This window comes from Canis lupus, chromosome 17 (assembly GCF_048164855.1).
Source record: "Canis lupus baileyi chromosome 17, mCanLup2.hap1, whole genome shotgun sequence".
NCBI lineage: Eukaryota > Metazoa > Chordata > Mammalia > Carnivora > Canidae > Canis > Canis lupus.
The window spans coordinates 55715796-55726235 of record NC_132854.1 but is presented as its reverse complement, the minus strand read 5'-3'; the positions used below and the strand labels follow the sequence as shown (position 1 = coordinate 55726235).

General features: G+C 48.7%; 1 non-coding gene across 1 annotated transcript; it reads left to right on the top strand.

Moving 5' to 3' along the window:
- The first annotated feature begins 386 nt into the window (after positions 1 to 386).
- Positions 387 to 520, top strand: LOC140608456 (small nucleolar RNA SNORA31). The gene has a single exon (XR_012010494.1). It is a non-coding gene; the product is annotated as a small nucleolar RNA SNORA31 (small nucleolar RNA).
- The last annotated feature ends 9920 nt before the right edge of the window (positions 521 to 10440 follow it).

Below are 10440 nucleotides of genomic sequence, written 5' to 3'. Positions count from 1 at the left end.
AGAGCCAAGTTCTAGAGAAATCTAGACATCTCCTGGAATGCTTGTGTCAAACTATCTGGAATGGGGCTGGCAAACTGGCTTGTCCCGCCACTTGTTGGGTGACTTTTAAGGTGTTTATATTTTTTAAATGGAAAAAAATAGCTGGTGGGATATGAAAAGTACGAAGACTTAAAATTTGTATCTGGTTTTTTTTGGAACATTGCCATGCTCCTAAGAGCAGGGTAGGACAGACCTTAAGGCCTACATAGTCTAAAACAACCATGTGACTCCTTAGAAGGTTTGTCAGCCGTGCTTTAAAAGATGAAGTTGTAGATGGAATGTGGGATAGCTGGTTGTGTCCTGTTGTATCTGAAAGGGCTATGGGTGTCTGAAGGAGAATAAGGAAAATGCATCCATGTGACAGACCTAGAGCAGTTTCTATCTGCCTCTAAGGTTTCTGCTAGAGATGCAAGAAAAAGGTATCCTCGTGCTTTCTAGCTGCCTGACGGTGGCAGTTGAGATTGAATGGGGGAGTACAGGGAAAAAAACTGCAGCTCAGGAGTGACTTGGTTAACAATGAAGATCTTGTTTACTAAAAGGATCTAAAATTGGAGTTTACAAGAAGTGTTGGAAGATGGCTTCCCAGATCCTTGCCTTTTAATTCCATTCTTAAGAGCTTAAGGGTTAAAACTAAATTGAAGGCAAGCCAGTGACTCATCTCCTAAGACATGTGAACTTGGGCAAATCCAGTGATTTAGCTGTCTGGAATTTGCCCTAGAGGTTTGGGAGTCCATCATGTGGGTCACAGCCTGAGACACTAAGGTTGATGGTGCCCCCTGGTGATTAGTGGAAGCAAACTCAAATACTGGAAACTAGTCAAGTAGGTGGCAATTTTAAGCATTCTGACCTGACCTTAAAATACAGAAAAAGTGCCAGTTGCTGACCCAGGAGACCAGTCAGCCCTCTCTGAAATGGGAGAATTTTTGGGCCGCGGTCAGTGTTGTGACCCTGAACACCTGATTACAGGAGAGGTCTGACCGGAGTAGAGAGTTAGCTATGGAAAGGGACAGGAGCAGTGGGGCAGAGGCTCTGTAGGAAGTGAAGGATCCAAGTCTACCCAGCCATATTTTCAGTCGTTACAGGTAAGAGTCTGGTTAAGCTGCTTTGAGCAAGAGTTAACAGGAGATGTGTACACATCACAAGGCCTGTCCTTTAGGTCTATTGGTTCTAAGATTGATACTTAGTGTCTTTCAAGTTCTTAGTGTCTTTCAAGCCCTAGGCTTTGTTAGGTGTGTGGAGAGGAATTGTAAAGGGACTTTAATAGTCTGGGAAGGCCTTTGTGATAGGATTTGAATAGGAGCTTGAAAGCAAGTAAGGCTATGTGGCTATTTGAGGGCAGAACGTTCCAAGCAAAGAATAGCAAATGCAGAATCTGAAGTGGAGTGTGCGCTTGACCTGTTCTAGGGAGAAGGTGGCCAGTTTGCTGGACCCACGATGGCGAGAGAAAGTAAGAAGTGAGTATCCAGGGAAAGAGGAAACCAAGTCCCGTAGGAAGGCCACAGGGGCAGAAGGGACATCTGACCTGATGAATTAGATAAGCAGTTGAGTATTTCACTTGGGAGGATAGCGGAGAAATCTAAAGATTTAAAGAGCTACTGGAAAAATCTCAATGTAAGATAACTTGAAGCCAAAACCCTGGGTGAGATCTAGGAAGCACAGACTCCTCCCGCTGACAGAGCTGGAGATTGGTCACCATGATGACCAACTGGCAAAGTGACCCCGAGAACGTGTCCCTGAGGTAGAATCCAGGGAGGGGTCTGGAAGTCGAGTGGACAGTGTTTCAGGGTTATCTCTTGCAGACTAGTCAAGATAAGGACCAAGAAGGTGAACTTGACGAATGTTTGAATAGTAGAGGAAGAAAGCCTGATTGAAATGGGCTCAGCAGGACAACCCCAGGCAGCACACTGCCTGTGAAATGTCAATCCACTTGACCCTTGAGCAACATGGGTTTTAACTGATTTTTTTTTTTGAACTGAATTTTTTTTACAGTACTGTAAATGTATTTTTTTCTCTAGTTTTATAGTAAAACTATAGTATAGGACCTATAAAATACATGTTAATATGCTGTCAGGCTTCCGGTCAACAGTAGGCTATTAAGTGCGGAGTGGAAAGATAGGTGCAGGTTTTTTACTGAGGGGAGGGGTTCAAAGATCAACTACATATTTTATTACCTGTTCATCTGTTTAAGTAGTAGGTGTGTGTGAATGGCTCATTGGAATCATTAGGCCTTAAAAAAATATAACTTGTTGACTAAATCCCATCATCTCCACTTCAGGGTTAACCAATAACTACAAACTAAATTTGGTTATGATGACAATCAGTCGATTTTAACCAAGAAACCAGCAGAAATCTCAACCAACTCAAAATCTTGATGCAAAAGTATCCTTCTCAAGTTCTGAGCATGAGCCCCATTCATGGGGCTGAGCAACCTCCAGCCAGAATATTTAGCAAAACGGAACTTAAATCAGGAGAACTTGAATTAAGACATCACATTGTAGTGACTGGTAATTTATACTGAGGTTGTTACTACACAAACCATAATGCTATTACAAAAGCACAGCTTACAGCACCCTGGTAGGCCGCAAACCCATTCCTTGAAAAAGAGCTCCAGCTTTGTGTCCAGGAACTGGTTTCCAGAGAGTGTCCATAAGCATTGAGTGTCCAACTTGATGTTTTGGGGAGAGATTTATGATCTGAAGCCATGGGCCATACTTGAAAATCACTGAAAAACAGTTTTCATACTGCATAAAAATAAGCTACTTTGGATATTTAGTTATTTAGGTAACATTTGAATATTCCATTATTCCAAAGGTAGTCTATACATCACTAAAGGTTTACATCACTAAAGGAAAAGGTGCTGGGGCACCTGGCTGGCTCAGTCGGTAGAGCATGTGACTCTTGATCCTGGGGTTGAGAGTTCAAGCCTCACATTGGGTGTAGAAATTAAAATCTTTGGAAAAGTGTGGGGTGTGATCCTGGAGTTCCACTCCCTACATGGAGCCTGTTTCTCCCTCTGCCTGGGTCTCTGCCTCTCTCCCTCCCTCTCCCCCGCCCCTCTCTTTGTGTCTCTATGAATGAATAAGTAAAATCTTAAAAAAAAAAATCTTTGGAAAAGGGGCTGTGCACCTTATATTGAAATAAAATTAGGTACTGGGATAGCCAGCTCAATAAGAGACATTCTTTAAACTTGGGAGTCTGTACATAAAGTTAAAAATCATGATGATAGTTTATATTTATCCCACTGACATCCTCCAATTCCATCCCTTGGTGCAGCAGTGCCGTGCCTGACCATAATGCATGTTGGCAGTCCGAACCAGATACTTTTTAAAATTGTGGAGGCCTGTTTTTAACTAGTGGAACATTCTAGTATACTTTCTGAGCGCTTGTAGGTTGTGGATTTGTGCTACTACACGTGGTTTCCCAGAGCAGCCTGGAAGTTGGCATGTAAGATTCCTCCCTGCGCGGGGCCAGGAGAACCTCAAACGGACGCGGTCTTTAACAGGACTCCATACAATTCAGAAAAAAATGTCCACTACCAGCCTAGGGGAAGATCCTTTCCAAAGCAATGACGTGTTCCACGAGGTTTCCTTCAATCGGCGACGCCGCCTCCACCCGCTTCAGGATACACGTGACCTCTCCCTTGCCTGTCTGCGCAGAGTTCTCGGAGCCTGGTGCTAAAGCAGGAGGCGCGGCGGGGTCCCCTGCGGAGGGCTTTGGCAGGAACGGGCCACAGCTCGGGTGGAGAGCGGAGAACGCAGGCCCCAGGGCACTCCCCGGAGGGGTCCCTGGGGGGAGGACGTTGGCTAGCCGAGAGTGCGGCGCTGTTGGGGTGGTAGGGCGACCACTCAGCCCTGAGCAAACAGTTGACGCTAGGAATCCAGTCTTGTGCTTGGTGATTTTCTTCATCTGTTCTAGTTTGTTCTCCCGTGCTGCTTGCACACGGCCTCACCCGGCGCCCGGGCCGCAGAGCAGAAACGCCCCCTACCCCGCGGGCGAGCCCCCATCCCCTAAGCGGCTGGTAAATCACAGGAAGCTGGTACTTCGAGGACATGCTTTCAAAACACTATACATGTAATTTCCTTTTTAGGTACGTTACTTCGGAAGCGTCCCCCGAGAACTGCCGATCTGTCCTCTAAGTCAAATCCGCAAACCAATAGCCCCACGGTGGGGGGAGGGAAAGGAAGTGAAAGGAAGACGATTACACTAAATTTAAAAATAACAAAAACAACCCATTAACACCTCTTTTGACGACCTCCTTGAGGTGGGATAATGCAAACCGGCAGATGGCAAGTATAAAGTAAGCTAAGTAAGTGCCCCCCGGTGGGCTGCCATCGGTGTCCCCATCGCTCTCCCGGCGCCCCATCCTTGAACGCCCCCCATCGCACCAGCAACCGAGGTCGGTCCACGTTGGTGGGGCTTGTCCAGCAGAGCACGGCCCGGGTGTCCCTCACTGGGGTGGCCTCCATCGCCCCGGCAGGACGGTAGGTGCCCCCTGCCGGCATCTATTAAAAGCAAAAGTGGGGATCCCTGGGTGGCGCAGCGGTTTGGCGCCTGCCTTTGGCCCAGGGCGCGATCCTGGAGACCCGGGATCGAATCCCACGTCGGGCTCCCGGTGCGTGGAGCCTGCTTCTCCCTCTGCCTGTGTCTCTCTCTCTCTGTGACTATCATAAATAAATTTTTTAAAAAAATTAAAAATAAAAGCAAAAGTGACTAAGCCTTTGGAAATCGGGCAAGCAACGGCAAACTGCTCCACAAAGGAGGAGGGCTGGGCACGAGTGGCTGATTTCGCCTCCTCGGAGCCACGCAGGTGCTTCCTTTCCTTCTTTTCTTTTCTTTTCCTTTTTTTTCTTTTACTTTAAGATTTATTTATTCATGAGAGACACAGGCAGAGGGAGAAACAGGCTGCATGCAGGGGACCCGAGGTGGAACTCGATCCCGGGTCTCCAGGGTCTCCAGGGTCAGGCCCTGGGCCGAAGGCAGGTGCTAAACCTCTGAGCCCCCCGGGGCTTCCTTTCTGAGGCAGGTCCTGGGCCTCCGGCTTAGGGCCGTGGGAGGTGCGCAGGACCCCCGGGCTGCTGGGCCGCTGTACCTGGAGGCCTCGCCCGCGCCTGCACTGAACCCGGGGCCCTAACCACGCGCGCTCCCCGCCCGCAACCAAGCCCGCCTGAAGGTCATCCGGTCAAAATCCGAGGCCTGCGCCCCCGCCCCGCCCCTGACCCCTCTAGGACCCCCGCCCCCGCCCCGCCCCGCCTAAGCTCCTCCCCGTGCATCACGCGGCGCGGATCTTCCTGACTTTTCATCCCCACCCCCCTCAGGCCGGCTCCCGGGCTCGGTGCTCTAACCTGAGGCGGGGGGGAGGGGCAGGATCACGGGGAGGAGGGGAGATGCGCACCGTCCCCAGTCTGACCCGGACACGCCGCTCTTTAAAAAGTCGGCATATTTCACACCCTAAACTGCAGGATCTCGTGATCGTGGCAGAAGCCTCAGTCCCCTGCCCCACCTCCTAGGGGACTCGGCCAGGCTACTTCCCTCCCCGACACATTCTGCATATTTGCTGTTTCTTTTCTTTCTTTTTTCTTAATGCTTCTGCTTCTTTCTTTTTCTTTGTTTTAAGATTGTATTTATTTATTCATGAGAGACCCAGAGAGACAGGCAGAGACAGGCAGAAGGAGAAGCAGGCTCGAGGCCCGCGGGACTCCATCCCAGGACCCCTGGACCAGGCCCTGGGCCGAAGGCGGCTCTAAACCGCTGCGCCACCCGGGCTGCCCTTAATACTTATTTCTAAATAATTTGCTCCAACCGTTATTTCTTGATTTTTCAGTCTCAGAGTTCAGATCCTCTCCTCTCTCTGTGGGAGATGAAGATCGGGCTTTCTTGCTGCTGGTAACTCCCATCCCTTCCCTCCCTCCCCATCCTCCCATAGTCCCCTCCCAATCTCAGTTAATAATTATGGCACGTCGGTGCGTTCTTCCAAATTCCAAATTGAGCCATATGGTACCGGTTCCGACTGCTTTACATTTTGCTGGAGTTAACTCATTCCGCACAGCTGAGTGTTTTGGGTACTCGTCCCTAACTCCTCCCCTACACTAACTCTAAGTCCGTTGTGCGGAAGGCTCCCCCCCACCCCACCCCCGCCACCCCAGGCATCTGGTTGTTCCACCATCGAAGTCCACCCGGACACCATCCACGTGGAGACCGAGCAGATTCCACAGGGTAAGGGGTCAGCCCTACAGGCCTGCCCCTCTTCCCCCTTCAGAGGCCAATCTCAAGCCCAGGCTACCTGTGCTTCTAGAAATTGGAGATCCCCAGGCCCCCTCCTCAGGCCGGGGTAACTTGCTGGAGCGGCTCAGGAAAACAATTGACTCACTAGATGAGCAGTGGGCCACGAAGGATGGACTCGGCGCTGCCAGATGGCAGAGGTGCAGAGGGCAAGGCCGGGGGACGGTTCCAGAGCTCCACGCCCTCTCCCAGCTGGTCATCCTCAGCATGGAGCTGGGCTCCCAACCCAGAAGCTCTCTGAACCCTGTCCTGGACGTTTCTGGAGGCTTCAGTGCCCAGGCACGCTTGGGTACATCACTTGGTGACTGGACACCGTCTCCACCAGGAAGGGCTGGTGTGGGACCCCAAGGCCCAACCCTTTAATCACATGGGTAGCTCCACTGGCAACCAGCCTCCATCCTCCAAGTCACCTCAAAACAAAAGACACCTTTTACCACTCTCCCTGGTCACAGGAAATCCCAAAGGTTTTAGGACCTTTGCCAGAAACAGGGACAAAGACTAAATATATACGTCTTATTATAAATCACAACATTGTAAAATGTAAACTTTTTTTTTTTTTTTCAAAACTTAGAAGTGTTCCAGGAACCCATGGGGCCAACCTTCTATTTTCTGGAAGAGCTCCCTCCTGGAGGCCTTGGCAATCTTGCTGCCCTGCGGGCATGAGGAGCTTCTCTGCTGCTCAGTCTGGAATTCCCTTTACTGCTTACCTAAGCCCCAAATTCCCTTTCTGTCTGGTAAAGCAGAGAGGGTAATTTTTTTTTTTTGAGACTTTGCTTGTAAAAATCTTATTCTCCTCTCACACAGGATTGATAATTTGGCCAAGTATGGACTTCTAGATTTGGAATTTAGACATTGTCCCCCAAAACCCATTCTCTTCCAGCTTCCACTGTTGCTTTTGAGAAGTTTGCTATTCTAAAAAAAAAAAAAAAAAAAAGAGAGAGAGAAGTTTGCTATTCTAATTGTCAATTCTTTGCATGGTGACATGGATTTTTTTCATTTTTATTTTTTCCTTTCCGGGAGATTTTAGAATGTTCTTTGCTCCTGAGGTTCTTATATTTCATAGTGCTCTTCTTTGGTCTTGTGCCTTTAAAATTTTCCTGTGAGACACGTGGTGAGTCATTTCAACTTGGAAACAGCTTTTTCATTTCTTGGAAATTTTCTTGAAATGCGTGCAGACACATACACACACTTATGTGTTTTCCTTCTATCTTCTCAGTTCTTACTTTCTGGATTTCCTGTTAGGTGGATGCTGGGTGTCCGGGGCCTGCTGCTCGAGGGAGAGGCCCTCAGCACAATCTGGGCATCACCCGGCACATTGCTGCCACCAAGGAGGCCAACTTTGTGGACAAGGGGTCCGGAGGCTAAGGCGAGGCTGCAGCTCAATTCCCCTCTGCTTCTATCTCATGACTTGAGTGTGAAGAGGCCACCGTGGTAGCATGTGGCTGTGTCGAGGGTCTGCAGAAACACCGGGGGGAGCTGGGGGAGAAATACACACAGAAGCGTCTCAGCTTAGGGAAAACCCGAATATTTTTCTCATATGTGTGCCATGCTTTATGGACCGAGATGCATTTCTATATAATTTGTTTCATTGAACGTGGGTCACAATCTTGAGAGTTTCCTGGGCTGGCCCCACGGAGTAGTGAGGCTGGACCCCATGAAACTGGAGACCCCAAGTGTAGCCATGCGTCCCCCCGGCGGGTAACCTGCCCCGTACATTTAGAAGAGCTTTTTTTTTTTTTTTTGGTTTGTTTTTACTGATGGCCTTTTTGCTCTGTATTCTTCTTTCTCGAAGGGTTCTGCTCCGTCACGGTAGGCTGCGTGTTGCTGGGTAAGGCGGTGAGGCCCAGGAGGAGGGTGTGTGTTGTTGCATAACAACATGGTGCATGGTGAGGCTCGAAGCCCGAATCTGTCACCCGCCCCATATGGGACTCATTACGCAGTGACATTTCCCTGCAGCGTCTTGTAACATTAGACTTTCCTGTTCTTTCTTAGATTTCTTTATAACATTTCCTTTAGGGATAAATGACTTCTTTTAAGAATGTGAAAATAGGGCCACCTGGGGGGCTCAGTGGTTTCGCGTCTGCCTTCAGCTCAGGGCGTGACCCTGGGGTCCTGGGATCGAGTCCTGCATGGGCTCCCCGCAGGGAGCCTGCTTCTCCCTCTGCCTGTGTCTCTGCCTCTCTCTGTGTGTGTCTCTCCTGAATAAATAAATAAAATCTTTAAAAATAAAAATAAATAAAAAGGTGGAAATAGCTACAAGCTCCCAGGTTATAAGAGGTTAGCATAAGAAGAGGAAAGCTTCCATTTCTCCCTGCCCCCCCATTATTTTGTTCTTCATTTATTTAATAGCAGCCTAGACTTAAATCTGAATATAGTACCAGGTTCTGGGAGCGCTCTGCAGGTCTCAGACCAATAGTGCTGTCATTAAATTGCTGCTTTCAATCCTGCTTACTGTGGCAGCTCACACTCCTTCCATCCTTCCATGCCTGGGCTAACCACAAGTTTCTTTCTTTTGTTCTTTTTCTTTTCTTTTTCTTTCTTTCTTTCTTTCTTCCTTCCTTCCTTCCTTCCTTCCTTTCTTTCTTTCTTTCTTTCTTCTTTCTTCTTTTCTTTCTAGATCTTCTTTATTTGAGAGAGAGAGAACGAGCGAGGGGAGGAGCAGAGGCAGAGGAGAAGCAGGCTCCCCACCGAGAAGGGAGCCTGAGTGGGCTCCATCCCAGGACACCGGGATCATGTTTTTTTTTTGTTTTGTTTTTTTAAGATTTTATTTATTCACGAGAGACACACAAAGAGAGAAGCAGAGGGAGAAGCAGGCTCCATGCAGGGAGCCTGATGTGGGACTCAATCCTGGGTCTCCAGGATCACACCCTGAACTGAAGGGGGTGCTAAACCGCTGAGCCACCTGGGCTGCCCTAATGGCCAACTTTTAATTAGTGCCCTCGCCTGCTCTTTTTCCCCAATCATCAGAGAAAAATCTTGCCTTGCATTGTTCCGACTCCAGTGCAGTAAACGGATGAGTTTCTTTAGATGTCAATCTGCTGTGGCATGCTGACTCGTAAAATACGATAAACATGGATGACCAGCAAAGGGAACTAGGAAATCTAAAGGAAAAACACTCCCACGTGTCACTTTATATCCTCTTTACTTCTGACACTTCTAGTCACACAATGCGTGTAGGTTTTTCCCAATCGCCGAGCAATTCTGTGATACCAGCTGCGTGTCCTGCCATCGAAGTCCACTTGGACACCATCCACCTGGAGACCGAGCAGATTCCATAGGGTAAGGGGTCAACCCTACAGGCCTGCCCCTCTTCCCCCTTCAGAGGCCAATCTCAAGCCCAGACTACCTGTGCTTCTAGAAATTGGAGATCCCCAGGCCCCCTCCTCAGGCCGGGGTAACTTGCTGGAGCGGCTCAGGAAAACAATTGACTCACTAGATGAGCAGTGGGCCACGAAGGATGGACTCGGCGCTGCCAGATGGCAGAGGTGCAGAGGGCAAGGTCGGGGGATGGGGTCCAGAGCTCCACGCCCTCTCCCAGCTGGTCATCCTCAGCATGGAGCTGGGCTCCCAACCCAGAAGCTCTCCAAACCCAGAAGCTCATTACATAAGCATCATTGGCCAAATCCTGGACCACCAGTTACTGGACTCAACCTCCCAGCGGGGCTGGGATTGAAAGTTCCAACCCTTTAATCACAGGATTGGTTCTCCTGGCAACAAGCCCCTGCCCAGTGGGACTTTCCAGAAGTCACTCCATTAACATAAATCAGGTGTGGTTGAAAGGGACTAGGAATACAAAAAACACACATTTCACTTTTATCTTCTGGAGCTATTTCAGGAGCTGGGAATAAAGGAGGCCCTTATAGCTCCTATCGTTTAGGAAATAACACAGGTTTAGAGTGCTAAATGCTGGGAACCCAGGATAAAGAAAAAATATTTTTTAAAAAGTTTTATTTATTGAAGTAATCTCTACACCCAACATGGGGCTCTAACGAGAGTCAAGAGATCAAGAGTCACATGCTCTTCCAACTGAGCCAGCCAGGAGCCACCCCCACCCCTCTAAAAGAATACCTATTTCTTATCATGAACTACAATATCACAGAAAAACAAAACAAAATATACACA